Below are 19,224 nucleotides of genomic sequence, written 5' to 3'. Positions count from 1 at the left end.
TGCTGCTAGTTAAAAGTTAATAATATTAACTGCTTGAGCACAATGTTGCCATTATTTTTATTTATTCATTTTAATATGTATATAATGTAAGTACCTGATCAGGGCCCTGTTTTTCTAGATATGCAGAGGTAGACAAAGTACCTGCTCTGAAGAGCTTACCATCTTCAGATTCAGATTTAGTTCACATTATTGTATGGGGGTTGTATTTAGTTTGTGTCCTAAAAGAAACCAGAGAAACTCCTGTACAGCCTCCAGTCTAAAAAGACAAAATACAGACATAGGAGGAGGGGAAGAATTGTCACACAGTTTTAGGGGTTGTGGGAAATGGTAGGGGTTGAGGAAAGATTTGAAGGTTACTTGACAGTATGCTCTACACATAGGGGGCAGCATGAGAGAAATCAAGAACCTGTGCGGTTTGGAGAGGAGAAGGCATGGAGAAAGGTGGAATTAGCAGAGCACAGGATTTGAACAGAAGAATGACAGGTGATGAGTGATGACTTGTAGACTGAAGTTAGCTGCTCAGAGCCTGAAAGTGAGAACAAAGACTTTGAAACTGACGCAGAGTCAGGGAAGGAACTCAAAGTAGGAAGAGGTGATACAGACAAGGACTGTGATGATATATTAACTGTAATCATGAGAAGGTGTGCTATTCAGTTACTTTCCTGGGAATGGAGGCCATGCGTGGCATATCCTCTCATAGTGACAAAGTGACTACATCAGGTGCATTGTATAATCTGAAGTGTAAGTGCATGCATGTGCTCCGTGACAGATATTGCAACCCCATGCAGTATCTTTGGGGACCATCGTATTAATGGTTCGTGTATGATTGCGTTCTATCACATGGGGGATAGTTCCTATCGGAACTGAAAACAATGGGGCGGAGTAAGATGAGTCAATAAGACCAAACAATTCCAGAGGGATGGTTCCACCCCGGGGGGGTGGTTTGTGTACACTGGTTCAAACTGGGTTTTCCAGAGATCCAGACAGAAAAAAAGAAATAACTTGGATGTAAAGGCTGTGTTTAAACAGATACAGGGTCTTCTTTTTAATTCAGCAAATGAACAGGAGCCTTGGTCCTAAAGGGTGGCCAATCCTTGCTGAAGAGTTGGAAGGAACATTGGCCTCCCAGACGCCCCATGTAGAAGACAAGAGATTTCTGGTATCTTTAATAAGCATGTAGGCACTTTTATTGTTTTCATGTTTTTTCTGTAATATTTTTGGCCTAAGAATAAATGTACTTTGCTTTGGAAGAGCTGTGTGGTAACTTGTAACTGCTGGCACACACTGCTTATTGTGGTCGGAGAGAAATCACAGCCCAGATGCTGGTGTTTAGGCAGACTGGCTTGCTGGGGATATTACAGTATAAGGCAGGGGCCTGTGAAGCCTTAAATCCCCCAGTCAGAAGGGAGTAGGAGACAGGTTCCCTGCCCTGAGACAGATGGCAGCTTGGAGGCCCTTCACTTGACTGATCACTCCGGGACTGGACTGGAGGGAAGATAAAACAGGTGCTCCTAGTTAGTTGCATTGTTTAACTAAATCAGTTTTTAAATCAGTTTAGTTAAATCTGTATAAGGCTTGTGTGGACACATTTTAATTTGTTTACAACTGGCTTATATCAATTTAGCTTTAAAGGCAGTATATTTATTACTTAAGTAAACAACCCAGCTGCTATAGAACGCTGCACCCTATTGTACATCTTTTCTTTACTTCTGCAATGTAAAGTTTTTAGTATATAAATCTTACAGATAAACAGTATGTGTGTAAAGTCTTATGTAGCACCTAGATACTATGGTGATAGTCATTTTATAAATGTTTATAATAGATTTGTGAATAATAGCATCTGTTCCACCACTCATCTATCAAGAAGTCTCCATTTAGGTGATGAAAGACTGCAATAATAGGGAAGTGGCAGAAGCCTTTGAGATGTTTAGGGCCAGGAAGGGAAGCTGAAGGTGTCATGGAATTGGATAGTTCTATTATTCCCCCCCCCCCCCCCCCAAACACACACACTGTAAACTTTTTATTATGGAGCTATATTTCCATTGGGGGGGGGGGAGAGGGGAGTTTCTAATGCCTACCCAAACCATCTAGTTTTGCTGCTACGTTTTACCATGTAAACAGTTTGTACTGAAAAAGTTGGCAGGGTGGAATTAACTGGCCAACATTTGGAGGCATCTTTAATCACCCATGCAGAATGATTTCAGAGGCTTGGGGCATAATACAATTCAGCTGGAACCCCTCTGTGCAATGCTCTAGATTTAGCCAGTGCCTGTTATTATCAGTGCCTAAATTATCAGTCCTAAATTCACAAGTACCTATTATTTCTAGGGACTTCTATGACCAGTATCTGTAGCCCTACAGCTCACTGGTGGCTGTCATTTTTCTTTGACTCTATGTATTACTGCTTATACAATATGCTTTGTTACAAGTTGTTACACAGGGTTCAAATGATTATTTAAATATTTAATAGCTAATATCTAGTATTACAGATAGGTAATATATCTGCTAATATTAACTGTTTACAAATTATGATCTTCTCTGGACAATTTAATGTCTTAAATTGATGTAACAATCCAAAACTGCCTTACAAATATGGGCCAATGTTGTTATTTACAACACATTTTGTATTAAAAGGGCAAAACAAAGGAGTAGAGATAGGATCTCCAGTGCTCCAGCAGTGGAGGAGAAAAACCTGGGGTGAAGAGGAGCAGTATTGCTGTCAATATTAGCTGGCCCCCAGGCCTTGCACTTTTCACTCGTAGATTGCTGTGCTAGTGGGGCCCTTCAGAACCTCTCACCCTCCAACACACTTCTGTCAACCCTGCAGTAATTTGCCCCATTACATATGAATGCAGCATATGGATCAACGTAGCATTGTGTACTGCAGGGTAAGGATGAAATCCTTTAACGCCTTTTATAAACACTCTTATAACATGTTATGCTGCAATGTACTGCCAAACCCACAGCTGTCTATTAATGCTGGGTGCATTATGAATAAGCTCATTACAAATGTACCCCTGGTATTGAGGATTACCTGGCAGCAGGACTTGGCTGGGTGTGAAAGCCTGTCACAAGGAAACTTTGCCTTTGCTTGCGACAGGTGAGCGAGCAGGTAAAACCATCTGTAGGCAGCAACCCTGCTCTGGGCAGAGGGATGCAAGAGGTGACCTACTGCTATCTTCTTTGCCAGCGAACTGCTCTGGGTTTCCATCCCTGGCTGGATGCCGGGGGCAGAATAACACAACACTAGCTGTCTGGATTCTCCAGCCGCCAACCCCCTCCAAGCAACCCAGATAGGTCACAGCATGAAAACACCAGTGCAGGGGGCCCAGGGAGCAGGAGGCCTTTCTGTTCAGGGTTTGTACAGCACCTAGCACACTGGGGTCGGGGGGAGGAGGGGCTTGAGGCAGAGGTGCCTATTTGGTACAGCGCCTAGCACACGGGTCCTGAGCCAGGCCCGGGCTGGCTCCTGTCACTGGATATCAAGCCCTGCTCCAGCTCTGGTGAGGAGCCAGCGGGCGCTAGCCTTGCTGCTGGCGGGAGCGGGGCCGCCCTGAGGTGCAGCGGCCAGGGGCCCGGCGCAGCCCTCCCCGCGCGCGGCTGGAGCGGGAGGGGACGGCGGGGGAGGGGGGCCGTGGGCAGCGCCCAGGGGCGGCACCGAGGCAGACGCGCTCCCTGGCCGCGCTCCAGCTCGGCTCGGCGCACTAATACAGGCTCGGCGGCTCCAGCCTGACTGACGCCGGCCGGGGCTGCTGCTGCTGCTGCTGCTCTAGCCCCTGCCGCAGCCCCGTCCCCGCCGCGCGCGGCAGCCAGTGGCTGAGCCGCGAGCCCCGCTCCCCGGAGCTGCAGAGAGGGAGAGAGAGAGCGCGGGAGAGACGCGGGTCTGGGCAGGTAAGAGCCTTTCCGCTCCCCACGCGAGCCGCACCGCGGGCGTGGGAGCTTCCCCGTGGCGGCGGGTTGCCCCTCGCACAGCCCCTCAGCCGCGGCGAGCTGCTGCCGCCGGCGGGGGTGGCTGCAAACCTCCGAGGCTTGCAAACTTCTTGCTTGGCAGGAGCCAGCCTGGTCCTCCCGGGGCTGCCGCGTGGGCTGCTGTGCACGCCGCCCCCACCTTGGGAGGACGGTGCAGAACCTGGCTGGCACGTGCGCCTGACTGGCAGGAGCGAGTGGGGGTGGGGGGGGCTGGGTGTGGAACTGGACCTTTGTCAGCCACTGACTGTCCACTTGTCCCCGAGCAGAAACCGGAACCGGGAACGTGTTCCCTGCCTGCCCGGACACCGATCATCTGCAGGGGGACCGGGGGTGTGTGTCTGGGGGGCTGCCGATTCCGCACAGGCATCGCTAGCTGGCCAGCCACTGGTTCAGGGAACGTACTTTCCCGTGGTGACCCAGACCAGAACGCCCCTCGATCCAGGGCTTCTTAATGACAGTCTAGTTGCGATAATGAAAGAAATGGCCTCGCCGATGGGGTGGCTGCGTGGATCTCTTCCGTTTACTTGCTCTGTATTGGACTTACCTTTTAGGCATTTAAAAACAAAGTTAAGAATCGGCTTCTCAAGTGTTTCTAAGCTGCTAGGCGGATTGTTTCTTTGTGCAAAAATACTTGATCTTTTCCTTTGCTGGCTGCTCCTAGCCCACTATGCCAGATATTTGCAAGAGGGAGGGAGGGGGGAAAACAGATACAGGAGACAAACTGACGCCAGTATTGTGATCGAAAGGAGGAGCACAAGGAAAAACACTTTTATGGATGGCTAAACGCTGACAAGTCTTCCCAGTATTATGATTTCTTCCCTTCTCATTTAAGACGAAAAAAACCCCACCCACACACACACACCGCACGTTTTGAAATGTTTTTCCTTTTCATATTTCATTTTGTAGTCTAGAAATCCTGCTACTGGCCATATCTACAAAGGAAACATCAGAATTTATCAGATTTTGTTTGAACATTTGTATAACTAACATACCAATCTCAATCTGATCCCCTGCCTCTTGGACAAGCAGTTACTACAATTAATCAGTATTTCCAAAACAATTGTCTCAGATATGGGAAGTCACCTGATTTTTAAAAAAAAATGTAAGCCTGGACAGCTGGAAAATGGGGGAAATTCATAGTTTGTTTAAACAATTGTACTTGCTTTAAAGGTTTCTCATTAATGTGAGTAAAAATGAAGAATAGATGTATAACTGTTTACTCTAAATAGATTTAAGGAAAAAATAAATCATCGACAAAAAAATAGTCAACCCCTCAATGAATGAGTTTTCACTTAAACTCATAGAAATAGGAAATGATGTACAATTTCTTGGAATGTATTCAAGTTTGTGGTTGTGCAGGAAGGACACTCCAGATAAGTCAAGGATTTAGTACTTTATAAATGAAATACATGTAAGAACATGCTTATAAAGAAAGTGCCTTTAATGTTAGGAACATGTTATCTTCTAATCTTCTGCAGTGTATTCTAAAGGAAGTACTGTAAAATTCTTCTGTGCGCAATGAATCCTCACAGCAATGGCTTGGACAATGGTCATCACTCAAATTTCATCCTTTTAATTCAGCCAGACTGCTCTCTTCTTTTAGATTATAGGTACCAATGCCATTCCTGATTTGCACTAACATTTGTTGGCTGGTTTGTGTTTGTTTCATATTTGCTTTTAAAACAGGGAGGTAATTTTTACTACTGTCTTTTAACATGTCCTTTGTTATACCAATTAAAATAAGTATATATCAGCACAGTTTTTGGTAAGTGAAATTTGTTGATATATATACTTACTGAGGTCCACAGTGGCTTTCAATTCTCATCTCTCTCTGGATCTTCTAGAAGAGTGAGACGTAAACATTTTCTTCTTCACTTTGTTACTGGCATTTAGAAGCACCATTAGTTTTGCAAAAATGACTAAAAATGGATCTAGTGTAATTTATTAATACTTATGGTGGTAATTAAGGTTGTGAAATTATTAAAAGGCACCCAGAGTCTGGGATAGACATTTTTGTTTATGTATAAACTGAAATAAAATACAATAAGAACATAAAAATGGCCATACTTGGTCAGACCAGTGGTCCAGCTAGCCCAGTATCCTGTCTTCTTTCAGTGGCCAATGCCAGGTGCTTCAGAGGGAATTAATAGAACAGGTAATCATCAAGTGATCCATCTGCTGTCACCCATTCCCAGCTTCTGGCAGACGCTAGGGACACTTCAGAGCATGGTTTGCAATGGTATACATCCCTTGTGCCTTACAACACTCATTTTCACATTGCGCTTGTGAGGTAGATAATATTTTGTTTTAACACATTTTTCCAAACCCAAGAGACACACACACACACACACATATATATATATATATATATATATATATATATATATATATTATATATATATATATATATATATATATATATATACCCAGCATGTATGTTGAGGATAGAGTTATGTTTAGAGGAATCAGATGTTGCCAAGATCTGGATGCTGCTCAAAATCAGTGGTAGCACTCACATTGACTTCAGTGGGAACATGATTGGGCCAAATCCCTGGAATCAGACTAGATATACAACAGAAAATGTCACAAAACATTGGACAGTTTATCTCCTTGACTGATAACAGGAGATAGTTAAGGATTCAAATGCAAGATGAAGAAAGTTTGTAAAGAAATAAAAGGGGGGGAGGGGAGATTATGTGTCCCGTGATCCTCTCTCTTGAATACTAAAGTGTTGTAGTTCTAGTGGTCAGGCTAATCCATCTTGATGAAGTTTTATTTTTCCCTTGTTTAAGTCAGAGGTTGATAGCTGTTAATTACTAGTGACCTCTAACCAGAGCACTAAGTAGAGTTTATTACTGCTGATTGCCCAGTGGCTAGCAGCAATTCAGGGTCAGCAGTACTGTGCCTTCTGATTTAAATGAAGTTAATAGTCTAAACCCAGCCAAAAGGAAGAAAATGTGCTTTTGAGTAACTTGTCCATTGCAAATAATATAATGTAACGATGACTAATGAGCGTCTGTATAGATTCTATTTGATGCTCAGAACATGCTTTGGAAATAAGTGCAGAGAAGGGGAAGAAAGCATGGTAAAAGTTTTAAGTAAGAACCATATAGCAAAAATCCCCAAAACCCATGTATGCAATTGGTGGTTGTTCTTGACTGTCTGATTTCCTGCTGCTGGTTGGCACCAAAAAAACCCCAAAACACATTCATATTATTGTACATTAGCAGCACAAAATAATAAATTTATGACAATATGGGAGCTTTAGTACTGTCTGAGAGCATTTGGCATAAGAAAAAATTAGAAACAGAATTTCAGTTTGATAAAAACGACCTTTCAAAAAATATCCCAAGTCATTTTCAGTGGCAGTTTTTTTGTTTCGTGTTCAAGTCATAACCCTAGTATTTATAGAAATGAAAAGGTGCTTATAATAAACAGTCTGGAGCTGCTCTGAGAATGCAGTAGGAAATCTATTGTGTATTTTTAGTTAACTGAAAATCTTGCAACTTCTACTCGAGAGCGGTACTAAAGAGTTGCAGGATTGGAACCAAGACTATTAAAATCCTTTCTAGTAAATGCATTTGAATTAGAATTAAACTGAGATAAGATACCAGATATGTGTTGTAGATTCATTTGGCTTTCAGATATGGTTTTGACCATTAAAGGACCGCGCACAAGTTTCTGCAAGAATTGTTGCAACACCTTATACAAACAAGATATGGACTGTTTCTTTGAGTTCAGAATCAGGTCTGCAGCAAATAAGGGAAAGAGCTGTAGCTCCTCCAGGCAAATATATATCAGGGACTCCTGTGCAATTCGGCAGGCACACAGGAGATGTAGAAAATTCTTACTGCTTTTTCTTTCCAACTTACTTTCAAATGCGAAACATCTTCACAGAGCTAATCCCCGTCATTCTGGTCGTTGACTTTAAGGTTGAGATTGCAAAATTCACGCTGTACTTCCCCCCAGTGATTAGGAACACCTTTGTGTATCATCGCAGCTCTCAGATAGCTAGAATGCAATTTCTATATCTTTTTCCGTCATTGTCAATAACATCACTATCCTCCCATCATTCAAACACTTGGCGACAACTTTGACTTCTCTCTGTTTCCTCACATGCTCAGCCAAAAAAATTTTTTTTCCTTGATCGAACTTTCCACATTTTTCCCTTCCTTTCTTTCACTGCTGCCATGGCATTAGTCCACACTCTGGCAACTTTCCATCTTTGATACTGCAGCCTCAAGCTCTCCAGCAACCTCAATGTCTATTCCCCATGAGAAACCCCACTGCCAAAATCCTGTTCTTCTCCCCTATGCTTCAGTCATGTCTCCACACAAACATGCCATTTGGAATCTCTCTACACTAGCTTTCCTGCTTTTCTTCACATTAAGTTTAGCTTCTCACTTTCAGAGCTCTTATATGGGAGTTTCCCATAGGCTCCAGAGCTGTGGTCCGTTAAAAACAAATCAGAATGGGTCATTGCATTTTGTTCTGTTTTAGGCCTCCTTTTACCCTCATTCCCAAGCTTCACTGGCAGCAGGAGTAGGTTCATCATGATTAGCTGGTACTCTGTGTTCTCTATTGCACTGTACTCTGCTCTGCTTCTGTAAGTGGTGTGAGGCATGGAGCTGTTGTTTATGTGGTTTGGTTTACACTTCTGCAATGGAATGTTTGCTAACTGTATTGTAGTGTGGAAATAATACTTTTAAATGCAAATGATTATGCTAAGGAAGTCATCAAAATTCAACAAAGGTTTGTTCTTTGTTTGGGGTTTTTTGTTGTTGGGTTTTTTTTGTATCTAATTTTCTAGGTTGTTTTACTTAACTGTGAAATCCTTGCAATGGTGTAAAGCTGCCTCAAATGGCAAAGAAGACAGGCAGGCGTTTTCACACTTCAGGTGCTTTAATTTAGGCACCTAAAGCCATATGTTGCCCTCATTTTTCAGAGGGACTGAGCACCCACAACTCCAAATGAAGTCATTGGGAAACATAAGTATGCCACTAATGGGGGACTATCTATGTACCTGGATGGATGGATGGATGGATGGATGACCGGTTACGTTGGTCATTAGCCGTGTTATAGTGAAATACTCTAATTCCATATAAAGCCTGAGTTTATTCAGTTGTGTTATGCAGGAACTAGTTGGAAAATGCCCAGTCCACCTTCAGCAGTCTGTGGACTGCTCTCACTTGGCCCCTTCTGTGATGGAGTCCCTGCCATTGATTCTGTTTTACAGAGGTAAATCCAGTAACTCCACTGCCAGCCTATGCTCAACAATCCCTTGTCACTGGCATATTTGGTTCTAATTCCCCAGCAGGCAGGGATTATGGATGCCCCACCCCAGATGCCCCAAAGGGTATCATGGGGTTCCATGCTATAGAGCAGTGGTTCTCAAATGTATTTGATTGTGCCCCCTTCTTTGTGTCTGTAATTGTTTACTCCCGCTGCCTCAACACAGGTATATACGTATACCAGCTCTGAAGACAGAGCGGAGAGCAGCGTCTGCTGGCCAGGCATCCATCTCTGAAGGCAAGGCTGCCACCACCAACAGTGCAGAAGTGTGACGTATGGTACTACCACCCTTACTTCTCTGCTGCTGTTGGTCCCCAACACTGCCTTCAGAGTTGGGGGCCCATCCAGCTGCTGCCACTCTCCTAAAACTTCTCACGCCCTCCCAGAATATATCCTGCTCCCCACCCCACCTCCACCCGCATTTGAGAATTTCTGCTCTGGAGCCCTCATTAGCTCAGAGTGCTGCGGATGTTGAAGCAGTCAAGCTTGTATGACAGTCTTATTACATTATCATTTTCCATAGTAACACACAATGAAAGTCATTTAGGAAAAACAAATTTGAATGTGATATGACTTGAGCACAATGAAACGTTAATGCGATTTCATGTAAAACCACTGATATGGGAAGTTGAAATCCCTTCTGTACACAAAAATATATATATAAAAACTGAAAAGAAAAATATTCTGTGCATCCTTAAACCCACTTTAAACTTTGTGCACTTACAAGAAGAAAGAGGAGGATGTTATTACAGGTACTTTATTTGTATCTGCTGTCGATCAGATTGGAACCACTTCTGGAATTTTTATTTAGAAAGCCCATCTGTGCTTTGTTTTGCTATCAACTACACCAAACCATGTCTTTGTAAAACACATCACACTATGTTAACATATTAATAGAGTCAGATGCTGAAGAGTTCTGAACACCCTTGGTTTCCCCTGATTTCAGTGGAAATTGAAGGCTCTAAGCACCTTGAAGTACCTCACTGAATTGGGCCCAAAATCTTTTGTGTAATAGGTGGAAAATTTTACAGTTATAAAGATATAATATTTGCTTCATCTCCTACCTTTGTTTGTATTATAAATGTACAATATAGATCAAACAGTACATTGTGTTCCAGGGACCTGAGATACTAAATTTTCCATATAAAATGCCTTCCAAATGAAAAGTGCACATGAAGTACCAGGTTAGGTAGCAGCTCTTTACATATATCTCCATTACAGTATGTTGAACATCTAAGTCCAAGCTATTCCTTTTCCTAAAATGGTGGTGTGGGAAAAGCTCCAGGAATCCCAGTGATTGATCACAAGGATTACAGGATCGTATTAGTATGGAAATACACTCTCGCTCAACGCTGACACTGAAATACTTCTGTAGTCCTCTTCTTCCTTTAAGTGTTTGTCCTGAAGGCTTTTGAATGTGCACTTAGTTTGAGAATGGCTAGCGTTTATTTTAAAAACTATTAACTCTATTTTTCTAATTTTTCCAGCAGTTCCATTTTTAGAAACAATGTTGGGCATTGCTACACCTTAGATGGGAATGCTTTGGTATGCAAGGAACGCGGGACCCTGCCAGCCTGTAAAATGGGGATAATAATATTTCTTCTTTGAGTGCTTGCTCATGTCGATTGCAAGTAGGTGTGCCTGTGCCGCATGCACAGTCACCAGAAGGTTTTTCTCTAGTAGTATCCGTAGGATCGGCTCTGGAGCCCCCTGGAGTCATGCCTTCATGGCTCTATATATAGGGCCCTGCTGACCCCCAACCTCTTCAGTTCCTTCTTGCTGCCCGTAACGGTCACTAGAACATCAATCTTCTCTTGCTCTGCAAGCATCTTCCTAGTGGTTATCTAATACCCACCGATACCTGTAAATAGTCAAATAGTTTGAGGTAGTTTGTAGGCATAGTTAGTTTAGTTAGTTAGGACCCTGCTTATCGGGGTCACCTCCCCTTCCTTGGGGCTAGGGCATGCCATATTCCCCTGGCTTTCAACTGTGCAGGACTTGCAAAAAACCCATGTCCAGGAGCAATCCCCATACCACTTGTCTAAAGTACCTCGGGGAGACCCATCAGAGGAGAGGAGTCAGAGATTGAAGTTCATCCTAATGGAGGCTGCTCTCCAACCACACTCAGTGCCGAGCCTGGCTGAGCCGATGCGTAGTACGTTGGCTTCGGTGTGGACCACACCAGCGTCCGTAAGAGAGACGGCGCCAAGGAAAGACTTTGTGTCTAGAGACCCCCAGCACCATCCCGGATCACCAGCACCAAGAGATACCTCACAGATGCAGCACCACTCGCAATCCCCTGTACCATGTAAGAAGCAGAGGAAGATGGTCAGGGGATGCTCAAAACAATGGGACGTAAGGGCTTGAGTAGATTGCAACCTCTGTCGGGCCACTCAGGTGCCATACGCTCGGCCATGGTACCGTCGACCCCAGACACAGAAAGGGGTCCGTCGATTCTGGTGCCTTTGGACTCCCTGCCTAGAGAGACCCGTGAGGAGGATCTACAGCTCCCCTCCATGCTGGAGACTTTTGAATTGGCCAGGGAGCTGACAGAGAGCACAGCGCTGCCACCCTTTCCGGGCGTGAGCGTGCCCTGGGCCACCAGTGTCGAAAAAGCAGGGGAAAGCTGGCGATGATGCCGCAGTGGCCATCTCCCTGGCACCACTCTCTGACATCATTGGGAACCGCACTGCCCTAGTCCCTGTGAAGTGAGTTGTCGGGCTCCGACTCTGCAGCAGAGTCCTACTTCTCTAGAAGAAGCTGGCACCGGTCAGAGAGGCGGCACCAGAGGATTGCTGGTCAGCGCTTCCCTATGCCTTGGCCACTGTAGTGGCAAATGCCAGCTCAGTGGCCCTTTTGGACTCCGTGGGCATTCCACCAGGCTCAGGGATTGCAATCAGGACCGTCTCTATCACTCACCTCTGGGAGCAGACATCACCCACCTCAATCAGTGACGTTCTACCGCATGGTACTGGAACCGGCACCAAATATGATGCCAATCCCAACACCAAGCATGACGTCGACCCTGGTACTGAGTTTGAGGAACCAGCTACGCACCTACGAGCAGAAGGTCAAGAGACTGCCCCATTCAGAGCATCGCCTTCTTTGTTTCCAGATGAAGCGGTAGCAGGGTCCTCACCGATTGCGGAGGACAGCAGGGTTCATCTTGATGAGGTTGGCACATAATTTGGGGTTCTGACAAGGCAGACCCTATGGTAGACATTCTAGCCCCTGTGGGCCCATCTAGGGTAGCACTGCCACTAATGGACCATTTGTGACACAACAAAGTCATTATGGCAGACTCCTGCTTCTCTGCCTCCAACTTCAAAGAAGGTAGAGAGAAAATATTTTGTAGCCTCCAAGGACCACAAATACCTGTATGCTCATCCCCCACCAGGATCACTCGTAGTTGCAGCAGCCAATGAACATGAGGCAAGGTCCCATGCCAAAGGCAAAGGATGCTAAAAATGGACCTCTTTGCTAAAAAGGCGTATTCTACTGGGGGGCTCCAACTCCGTATTGCGAACCAGCAGGTGGTTTTGAGCAGATACAATTTTAACTCTTGGGTGTCTGTGTCAAAGTTCTCAGGGTCTATACCATCACACTCCAGGGCAAAGTTCACAGCCCTAATAGAGGAAGGCAAGGCAGTTGCAAAGGCCTCATTTCAGACAGCATTGGATGTGGCAGATACTGCAGCTCGCACTATGTCATTGGCAGTAGCAATGCATTGGAACTCCTGGCTACAAGCCTCGGGCTTCCCGCTCAAGGTCCAGCAGACAATCCAGGACCTTTCCTTCGAGGGACTGGCGCTATTCTCTGAGCAGATAGACTCGAAACTGCACAGACTTAAGGATTCTCGGACTACTTTAAAGTCCTTAGGCCTCCCCACTCCAGTGCTGCAGAGGAGGCATTTCAAACCTTAACCCCTACCTTGGTTCTACCAATCCCAACCCAGGCAGCAGTATAACCATAAGAGGGGCAGGAATTACAGGAGGAGACCCTTTCAGCCCTCTACCAGCCAAGGCCCTCTACCGGTGGGGCAATCCTCCAGTTCCAAGAAGAACTTTTAAGGGTGCGCCTGAGAACGGTGTACCAGTTCAAGACTCGGATCTTTCACTCCTATTCTTTTCAGACTGGCTATCCCACTTATATCAGTGGTGGGTCCAGATCACATTGGGTCACTGGATGCTATGCACGGTAGAACTGGGATACTCCCTTCACTTCAGTTTTTCCCCCCTTATTCCCACCTCCCTCTCTTCCCATCCCTCTTCAGGAATGTGTCAGCTGATTCCCCAATGGGATCTCAATCATGTACTGTCAAGACTGATGGGTCCTCTGTTCAAACCTCTAGCAACAGACTCACTTCTCTGTCTATCCTGGAAGGTAGTCTTTCTGTTGGCCATAACTTCAGGCAGGAGAGTCTCGGAACTCAGGGCCGTCATTTCTGAGCCTCCTTATACAGTTTTCTTCAAAGACAAAATTCAGCTGTGCCCTCACCTGGCTTTCCTTCTGAAGGTGGTGTCACAATTCCACACAAATCAGGACATATTCCTTCCGGTTTTCTACCCAAAGCCACATAGCCGAGAGCAGAGACTGCATACTCTGGATGTTAGATGGGCTTTGGCTTTTTATATTAAGAGGACTAAACCTTTAGAAAAACAGTGCAGCTCTTCGTAGCAATATCAGACAGGATGAAAGGCCTTCTGGTATCATCACAAAGAATCTCTTCATGGATCACATCGTGTATCAGGACATGTTATGATTTGGCAAAAATATTGAACCCAGAGCTGACAGCTCACTCCACAAGGGTGCAGGCATCTTCGGGAATGTTCCTCGCTCAGATCCAAATCCAAGACATTTGTAGAGCCATGAAGTGGTTGTCTGTTCACAGCTTTGCATCATACTATGCTATTACACAGCAAGCCAGAGACGATGTTGCATTTGGTAGAGTGGTACTGCAATCTGCAGGTCATTGAACTCTGACTCCTCCTCCTATGGATCTGCTTGGGAGTTACCTACTTGGAGTCGACATGAGCAAGCACTCAAAGAATAAAAAACAATTACTAACCTTCTGTAATTTGTTCTTCAAGATGTATTGCTCATGTCCATTCCAAGACCCACCCACCTACCCCTCTGTCAGAGCCAGCCAGCAAGAGGGAACTGAAGAGGCAGGGGTTCGGCAGGGCCTATATACGGCGCATGACTCCAGGGCACACCAGAGCCAACCCTACGGATACCACTAAGGGAAAAACCTTCCTGTGACTGTGCACGCAGCGTGCACACACCTACTTGGAATGGACATGAGCAACACATCTTGAAGAACAACAGTTACAGAAGGTTAGTAACCGTTTTTTCTGTTCTCCCAGTCTTTGTCTATCTTGTTTATGGCATCCTCTTGGGGGAAGAAATCTTCTCTTATTGTGTATATCGATAATGCCTATCACCAAGGGACCCTGCTATTGTTTGGAGAGTCTAGACACTACTAAATAGTAGCAATAATTGGGTAAGCCTCCTCTTTCATTCATCTCTGGAGGCCCCTTCCAACAGTCAAGCAAAACTCCTCATTGGCTTCAAATGGAAGTTTTTGCCCAAGCAAGGATTGCATGATTGGGCCCTTGTTTTTTATTCTGGTGTGGCTGTAGATGATCAATAGAAATGAACATGTGCGGTTCAGCTGAATTAAGCCCCAGCTATGCACCAATGAAAGTTGTGTGTCAGGAACCTATGGCCTGCTCTACACTAGAAAACTAGATCAATTTAACTATGTCCATCAGGGGTGTGAAAAATCCACACCCCTAAGCTGTGTAGTCAAGATGACCTAAGTCCTTGCATAGACAGTGCTAGGTTAATGGAAGAATTCTTCCATCCACCAAGCTACAGCAACAGGCGAACTACAGACTAACTACAGCAACAGGCGAACCCCTCCTGTTGGCATAGGTAGCATCTACTCATACGTGCTACAGTGGCGCTGAGCTGAGGTACTGCAGCACTTCATTGTCGCTGTAGTTAATCCGCTTCCCTGAGAGGCAGGTGGCTAAGTCAACGGCAGAATCTTTCCATCGACCTCGTGTAGTTTGCATGAGGGTTAAGCTGGCATAGTTACGTCTCCCAGAGGATTTTTCACACCCTGGAGAGACGAAGCAAGTTTTTCTTGTAGATCAGCCCTTGGTGAAGTCTAGCGTGGCTCATTATGTATAAACATGGACACCAGTTTCCCTGAGAAGTTAATACTTTAATACCCAGAAGGCAGGTACAACCACAGAGAGATGATTCTTAGTAATTGTGCTACTTATCTATGTACCCACACACATTTTGTATAGTCTTAAGGCCAAATTTTGGCTTCAGAGCAATGTGTAGTGCTCCTGAATATAAGCAGGGAGATTTTGAAAAGGCACACATGGGAGGTAGGTGCCCAGTTCCCACTGATTTTTCTGTGGGAACTGGATGCCTAATTGCCCTTTATGCGTTAATCAACACCTCTCAGACTAACCAGTGTATTTCTGGCCTGTGTGTATTTATGTGGCTATGTTATAATATGCAGCTGGGATTTCTGACTTGGTAATATTTTAGGCCAATCAAGAGTGTTTGGTTCCTGCGAGAGAAACTGGCTAACTTTAAGGGGATGAGACAGAACGGAAGAAATCCCATAAGGCTTGTGTTAGAAGAAACTAATTTGCACACAGACATGTTTACACATCAGGGGCCAATTCTGCCCTCATCTAATCCTGCAACTCTCTAACCATTGAAGTCAATGAAGATGCTAAGTGAAGCACACAACACAAAAGTGGATTGCAAAAATCATAGAATGATATGGAGCTCTTCTCTTGCGTATGGATAGTTTTCTATAACTGTAGATATCCCAAACAAGTATGGGATAAACACTGAGATTTTGCATGATTATTGTCCACTTAGAGGAATAAACAATCAGATGCAGCTTGTGTAGAATGGAGTTGCATCTGAGTCTGAAAGAAGTGGTGTACCTCATGCTAGCGGGAGGATGGCTTGCCAGCTGACTTCAGTGGAGGGAGCCCAGGGTCAAGTCAGGGTTCCTTAAAATGTTTTCAGCTCAAACCCTGACTGTCAGGTTATTTTATTTATTATTAAAGCGCCTAGGAGCCCCAGTCCTGGACCAGGATCACATGCGTTAGGGGCTGTTCAAACATGGAACAAAAAGACAGACCCTGCCCTAAAGGGCTTACAGTCTACATATACGACAAGAGACAGGAGATGAATACAGACAGATAGGAGAGTACAAGGAAGCAAGGTTCTGTGACTCTGAGACCAAGGAGCCTATAATATTAAAGTGAATATTTCATTCTCACAAAATTAGTTAATCCCTGTAAAAAATGAACCCAAACATCTACAGTGCAGTGTTTAGCCTTTCAGCCCAAGCCCCATGAGCCGGACTTAGCTGGCCTCAGCCAGCCGCAGCCATGCCACAGGTCCTTTATTACAGTGTAGACATACCCTAAGAAGGTAGAGTATGTACCCCCTGTAGGGTCTGAGCTAAGAGGTCTGGTGCTATAGAAGCAGCAGGCTCCCTTTCAATCTTGCATGGGGAATCAGTATCAGTATCATATAGCAGAAGTAGTTTAAGAGTCATGGGTAAAAGATCCAGGGCTGACTGCAAAGTGCTGAAGGAGAAAGGAGTGATGATCTCTCTCATCCTATTGTGTCATTCAGAGATGAGTGAGAGAATTCATCACTTCACTCACACATTTAATATAAACAAGTTAAAGCTAGATTAAAGGATATCTGTTCAGTCATGTTAGGCAGGGTTTAGAAATAGTAAAATTGACAAAGGAGAGTAGGGGTTAGTGTTCAACTGTGCAGATAGTCTAGAACTGACATTCACAGGCTTCAAAATACAGGCCACTTAAAAATAAACTCAATGTGTGGGACATTGAATTCTCTTCAGATGTAGGCCTCCTTTCATCTTCATGCTTAATCTGCAGCTGCAGTAAGATTCTTCCATCTTGCCTCATGATTTTTCCTCCACTTCGGCTTTTTTCCTCCTCTACTATCTGCTAGCCTGGTTTCCCTTTTTTCCCTTTCAAAATGGTTTCTCTCTCTCTCGCCCCTCTCAGCTTTATTTCCATGCCACTCAATTGTACTTTGCAATGGGAAGCAGTGTAGCTTAGTGGATACAGCACTAGACTCTCACTCAGGGACCTGTATTCTCTTCCCAGATCTACCACTGATCTCAGTTCACCTCTCTGTGCCTCAATTTCACATCTGTAAAATGGAGCTAATGATATCAATCTACTGATGAAAAGCGCTAGGTATTGTGATCATTTTAGACCCAAATGTATGTTACTTTTCCACATTTTCATATTTTAAAATTTTGTTTTTCTTTCCTCTGTTGCTGTGTGAAAGACCTGCACAAAGAACAGGGTGAAATAGCTTCAGTGAAACAGAATATACACAAAGAGGTGTCAAAAGCACACATTTTGAAAAACCTCTGAGAAAAGCTCCTACTCTTTTTCTGATTTTCTTTTAGTTACAGTAATCTGAGGTGTTAGCTGTAACAATAGTATGTAAGAACTGGACAGATGGTATCCCACACAGACCTTTCTGTGGGAGACATTTTTCTCTGCAGATGGTTTCTTTTCCCTTTAATTCTTGTGGAGGTTGAGTTGCTGTCCTCGGGATCATACTTATAACACTGTCAGTATTCCAGTGTCTAGCAATATGTGATCCTAAAGCACTGTACAGCGTCTGTCTAGACAGTCTTCTGAGACTATCTATTCTGTGACCATAGTTAGCTGTTTCAGTGACACTGAGACCAAAGACAGCAGTCTTTTTCTAGATTGATACCACATGCTGCTTGTGAGTCAGTCGGTTGGGTGTACAGTGAGAGCAAGACAATCTTGTGCTGAGGTCTGGATGGATATACAGTAGGGTGAAGTTCTTATAGTAGGTACCTTCATATGTATGTACATGGCATTAGGCAAAATTGGCTTCTGCTGGCTACGCAGTAGCTTGTAGCCCTGTCCTGTTTTCATTATGGCCAGTGGAACTTTTCACATTGACTTCAAAAGGAGCAGGATTATACCCGTGAGGTGAAATCCACCCCTATGTAGAGGACCAGCACAAGGGCGATGCACCACTGAAGTCCTCAAAATTGGATTTAAATGGGACATACGTGATGCATAGGCCTTGTGCTAGTCCCCTGTCCAGGTATGAATTTCACCAGCTGCACCATTTCTTCAGTGGGCCCTGCTTGAATTGCCCCAAAGTCTGAGACTTCCAAACTCCGTTCCTGAATGCAGGGCTCTGCCATGCCAGGGCTGTACCCTGCTGCTGGACAAACCGACGCAGCTTCCGTTAACTTACTGGATGCTTTTCACTGACTTCAGTGGGAGTTAGATCAGGTCACAAAACAGCAAGCATGTGATGACTCCATCCCCTGCACACCCCTCCACTTGAAAGCGTCAGGCTCCCTAGCGATATGGCTTCAGTAGAGGCACACTGCAGCAGTCCTTGGGTCACTCTGAAAGCGTCTCTCTATTACGGAAGGAGGCAGCAGAATAGTAATATGTCTTCATGCTGTCTTACCTTTTCCACCCTGAACTCTGTGGAATTGGTTGAAGGGACAATCTGCATCCACCCTTCCCAGGCTCCTCATGTGGACCCTGGGCTCGCTCGGCCCCCCCATATACTTCCAGGGAAGTTAGAAGTAACTATTGACTGAATGATGCAAGACGTTGACACAAGCGTTACGTGTGCTGCCACCACAGAGCTTGTAATCCAGAGACAGCGAGACCAGCACTGGTAATAACACTGGATCTCAAAGGGCAAAGCTCATGACTTGATAAAACAGTAGAGTTTGAGGATCAGAGTTGGGACACCCTTTCCCCATGGAGTCGTCATCAGCACTGGGAACATGTCAGACTTGAGCATTGCTTAAAGCATTTCAGAACTTTAACCTTGCAGTGTTGCGGGCACACACTCCTAGTGTAA

At 44.7% G+C, this 19,224-nt stretch overlaps 1 protein-coding gene across 1 annotated transcript in view; it reads left to right on the top strand.

The window, feature by feature from the left end:
- Window positions 1–3,791: 3,791 nt before the first annotated feature.
- Window positions 3,792–19,224, top strand: part of SMAD9 (SMAD family member 9) — a 49,058-nt gene continuing 33,625 nt past the window's right edge. The window contains exon 1 of the mRNA XM_067562750.1: window positions 3,792–3,891. The gene's annotated coding sequence lies outside the window, so the exon portion shown is untranslated. The remainder of the gene's footprint in view (window positions 3,892–19,224) is intronic.

The sequence above is a fragment of the Emydura macquarii genome, unplaced genomic scaffold (genome assembly GCF_026122565.2).
Source record: "Emydura macquarii macquarii isolate MOO-44397 ecotype Brisbane River unplaced genomic scaffold, CSIRO-AGI_Emac_v2 contig_2473, whole genome shotgun sequence".
NCBI classification, from domain to species: domain Eukaryota; kingdom Metazoa; phylum Chordata; order Testudines; family Chelidae; genus Emydura; species Emydura macquarii.
This window is presented reverse-complemented; position numbering and strand designations above follow the sequence as displayed.